The sequence below is a fragment of the Apostichopus japonicus genome, chromosome 12, assembly GCF_037975245.1.
Source record: "Apostichopus japonicus isolate 1M-3 chromosome 12, ASM3797524v1, whole genome shotgun sequence".
NCBI classification, from domain to species: domain Eukaryota; kingdom Metazoa; phylum Echinodermata; class Holothuroidea; order Aspidochirotida; family Stichopodidae; genus Apostichopus; species Apostichopus japonicus.
In genome coordinates this window covers 11,164,778-11,169,850 of record NC_092572.1, presented here as the reverse complement: position 1 = coordinate 11,169,850, position 5,073 = coordinate 11,164,778, and the positions used below count along the sequence as shown (strand labels likewise).

The 5,073-nt window shown below is 33.0% G+C and overlaps 1 long non-coding RNA gene across 1 annotated transcript; it reads right to left on the bottom strand.

Annotated features, from left to right (window-relative positions):
* Positions 1 to 2,646: 2,646 nt before the first annotated feature.
* LOC139977043 (uncharacterized) lies at positions 2,647 to 4,340 on the bottom strand. The gene is made up of 3 exons (XR_011796402.1): positions 4,166 to 4,340; positions 3,285 to 3,386; positions 2,647 to 2,785 (listed from the first exon to the last, which is right to left on the bottom strand). It is a non-coding gene; the product is annotated as an uncharacterized lncRNA (long non-coding RNA).
* Positions 4,341 to 5,073: the final 733 nt, after the last annotated feature.

Below are 5,073 nucleotides of genomic sequence, written 5' to 3'. Positions count from 1 at the left end.
GTGATTTGAATAATTTTACGATTGAGTAAAACGTAAGTTGGTCATGCCTGATGTAATATTTCAATAACTACTTCTGATAGCGTAGATAGCGAGAGTAGACGTAGTTCAACTAAAGATAACCAATTGTCCCTACGAATCATATTAATAAGTGTTGCAGGTGATTTAAATTATTTTAAGATTGAGTAAAATTAAGTCAGTCATATTTGTTAACCATCTGTCCATACGTATCATTTAGTAACATGTTGCGGGTTATTTGAATTATTTTACGATTAAAAACTTAGTCCGTCATATTTGATGATAGATCTTAATTACTTACTCTAATTGTGTAAAGAGCGACAGTAAATGCAGTTCAAACAAATATAACCATCTGTCCATAAATTTCAGAAATATGTTTTATGCTCTATGACTGCTTACATTAGTCGACAACTAATGAAGTGGAAAGTACACCCTACATTTTGTTCTTTTATTGTGTTTCAATCTTCATAATCATTTATTTTCCATTTCAAGGAATTCGTAGGTCTCGTGGAGCAGTTATAGGTCTTGTGGAGAAAGAACCACATGTTGACTAAACTAAATTTTCATGAAAATAGCTCACGGGAAGAGTAGTTGTAGTTAAATATTAACTTACTGTTACTTTTCGTTTTAAAAGTTTTCTTACTCTCAACTTCCTTGTGTTAAAATGTTAAATTATTTACTATGTTATTTAACCAGCATTCATGGACTACTTGCGCTGCTTCATTTCCTCGTCATCTTGTTGCTATGTGGGTGTTCTATAGAGTGTTGCCTGAGATAACTATAATCACTTGTGTATGTTGTCAATATGCAAGTTGTACCGTTTCAGTCAATAACAGACATATAAACAGTGTACCTTTACACGTATTGATTTTCTTCTAACATGTTTTTATTACGTTAACTTCATCTTAAGTTATTACTCATAAACATTAACAAATCTTCGCAGCTATGCAAATGTAGGTATATTCATTCTTACAAGGTTAGTGCTTGTATTGCAACATATCATCTACATAGAAAACAGGTCCCAGTGCTGAAATAATTAAGAACAAAGGTTCGTAGACATCATAAATTATCAAATGTTAACGAGCACAAATAATATGTGTCTGAACTTTTATAAAAGGGATACTTGCTCAGTAAAAGTCAAATCAGTGAATTCCAAAATACTTTGTGACGTCACATCTCTATCTGTTGGTGTCTATCGAGAATACGTATGGAGGTGCTGTTGTAAGAGAGTTAGGAATTATGTTATTGTTTTTCTTATGTTACCTAAGTGGGTGTCATTTATATGTAAATTACATGTCGTCTGTTACGTAGTGGTAACTTGCTCTGAATTATGGCCAATTGATTGTATTTCAGTCTACATTTTGCAATCACCTTATTATAACAGATAGTTTCAATTGTGCAGATATATCCGATAGAAAGTAAATTTACATGAACACAAGTAAAAACGTGCACCTCCTACGAATATATATCCTTCACACCAAGGAATATTTCCGCTAAATCTGTTCTAGCGATGGTGTGGAGGTTTGGGTCTTTTAATCGAGAAGCTAATGCTTATTTATGTGTCTTTCATATTACCAGATGGATCGAAGGAACCAAACCAATTTAAAATTTAATCTCACGTCAGTTATACAGTACGTTTAAATTTTTACACTTCATCATCTGCATTGCTAAACTACAAACGATACTTAGACAGTTCGCACGGTGTGCATACATATTGCACACATATTTTGTCTTTAAAAAATGGAACATACAGAAAATTCTACACCAAATCTATGGTAAAAATATTAGAACTAACATTTTTGAAGGTGCTTCGGCGTTTAAGTTAATCGTAGACCGAATAAGCAATATTATAATTAGTATGAAAACACGAAGTTTTATATAAATTGAGAAGCTTTTTGTACTTCCTTATTGAACAGTGGGTCCGTTACCTAATTAACAGTAATCGTCGCTGGTGTGTATCATTGGATTTTCACGCTGATACTGCGCCACTCGCAACTGCTATCATTTAAATGTCATCAAATATGACGATAAAATACCGTAATAAAGAAGAGTTGATTGTATATGACATAAGGTAAATATCGTTTAGTATCTTTTTATTGTATTTGTTATTTTGGAAGTAACTTGTTAGACTATATTGCTTCATTTAGTAGTTGTGATCAATGTTACCTGGCTTATTTCGCAAGGTCCTGATCCACTGTCCCACGGTACTTGAGTTACCTTTGTGGGAGTAGAGCCCCGGGATGGGTGTAAATTGGAGCAGAGTCATTTCGGATATAACGCCGCTTCCGCATTTTCACTAAGGGTATGGGATTTGCAAGAGTTTCATATGCGTATATGTAATAAAATGACTCTAAATTATGTTATAATACATGCAAGATAATGAAGATGGCACTTATCTCTGTATAAGGAGTGCACATATCAGATAGACAATAACGTATACGATCATCCAATAACGCATACGCTCACGAAAATGTACAACTCTTTCAATGAATATCAAGTTTATAGTCGAGAATTTTAAGTTTCTTTCCTATTGAAAACAAATGAAACTGCGCAATTTGATTGTTTGACAAGTAAAAAGTCTGACTTCAGTTGTTATTAAGTCTAAAATCTACACACGACGTACAATTGCAAAATAGAATTCCTATGCCACACCACATATGATCTGAACAACAGGGATCCAAAGAATTTTCGTTACACCCTGCAACCCGGCCATTCGGTGCGAGATAATTTCCCCCACATCGATAATCATCACGCCAGTACTGCTGACTAACTGTTGGAAAATTACGGAAATTGCGAAGTATTTCATTAATTTGACACAAAATGAGAAGTTACTAAAATGTTCATTAAAAGGAAAAGTCTAAAACTACCATTCTTAACAATTTTCGCGAAAGAGGAGGTTGGCACATTTTTTTGGCATGTTCTTTTCGTTACAAGGTATCCAATTTATTGTGCTACTAAAACATAAATACTGAGAAAGCTGGACCATCTCCCTGCCCCATTCAGACCCTGCGTTGTCGAATATATTGCAAACACAGTGTGTGGAACTGTACTCAATTTCTTTCAAACTAAATGTAGGTGGTATCAAATGTATTAATCAACACGTTACATGGGGTAAAATATAGTAATTGTCATTTTCATTAATATTTACAGAATTTACAGTGTTATTAACAGACTGAGGCTGTGACTCTATCCAGTCTATATATTGTTTAGATAGATGCTAAAAACAAATTATCACTCGGTAATCTATAATATGTTTAAGTGTATCATACCTATAGATGATGTTGTGCTCACATCGGCATTCATCTTCTCATTGTCGTTAGTGACGAGAGTTTGCGTACATCTAAATGTTTTCAATTCGTCATATCCCTGAACTAACAAAGAAAAAATGAAAGTGTAAACAAAATGGTTTCAAAGGCAATCCACGATACGCACTTATCTAAATATCAAACCGGTGTCTCTGTCGAAATGTAATACTATAAACGCTCCTTTTAGTTTAGTACGTCTTTGTTCTACTTTTTGTGAAGATCATAGAAAATATAAAGCTATCAACATAATTACATAGCAAGGGTATCAATTTGAATACATTATAGAGAAAGATTAACAATAATTGGTGGCGATCTTCTTACCACGGTGGTATTCGAACACACAATCCTTGAATGAGGCTAATTATGGTAAATATGAAATTCAACTATAAAATCTATTTATTATTCTCTCCTCTGGAAAAATTATAGCTTACCGATTCCGTGTACATTGTTTATGTACTATAACCAAATCAACAGCTAATCACTACTAATAAATACCAAGCATACTCTTCTGGAATAGTTTAATTTTGCAACTTATAATTCCTATAAATGTAAATTTATCTGGAATAGTCGGAATATGTATTGAAGGTAAATTACCTTGATCAGTTGCACGATTTAGTATTACTAAGCATTACTAAGCATAAAAATATGTTGTTAAAGAAACGACTACAATCAACATTGTTCAATTATAACAATGAGTACACAAATTTCGTTTTGTATATTTTAAAGGACGTTCAATTACTTTCCATTTTATTATCATTTTGCATTGCTACATGCAGATAATAAATGGCAAGATTAACATAGAAAATGATACAAGTTGTCTTACTGTGTAGAGCTAGAAAACTTACCGTTATAGATTTCAATGTGCCATAAGGTAATGATTCCAAACAGAACGAAGAACCTTGCATATGCCATTTTTGCATGCTCGATACAGAATCAAAATGAAAGTTGGTTGTTACTTTCAGTTGCCTCTGTTGTCGTTTCATGAGGAGTTTATTTCAATGTCAGTGTTATTCGTAACAATCCTCTATTTATCGTATTGTTCAAACAAAACATATATAGTCAATACAGAAACGAAAGATATTGATTGATAGATATTTGATATCTCAAACAGAAATCCTTTCAAATAACGTACTTTAGCTGAAAGCGAACAGACACAAAAGAATCCAAGGTGACTAAAAATCTATAAAGAGTAAAATTATTATGAATTCGGTGACTTTTTTATAAATCAGTATTGTAACGTTAGAGATACAAATGACTGAATAAAAAATGAGTACGAAGAGGTACATATTTTACGTTTTTTTTATACTTTCGTCAGACAATGGAAGATTTTACGGATTGCATTTCCAGAAATCAATATAAAAGTTGTTGATGATTTCGTACAGAAAAAAGCAAACTTCGTTGAGCTTACCCCAATCTGGAGGTAGAATCTGGATGGTTAAATCTATCTGGATGGTTAAATAAAGGAAACCTAAAGCTAATTTATGAACATAATTGGTCCCCTTAGCTCAAACATCTTCAAATATCCATAAATATTTTTTTTTTTGCAGATCGGAAGAGAGAAAGTTGTTTATAAAAATATATTAAAATACAAGAGGTCAATCCAACGAGTTGCATATGTTATCGCAGCAAACACTGATTTCGAATGACGAAATGAACAATTTGTTTCACTAAATGTGATCTTTGATCACTGAACTTTGGTTCCGTGCACTGCGAGAGACAATGGGTTACACCTGGGTTCGTCTGCGCCTTTTAG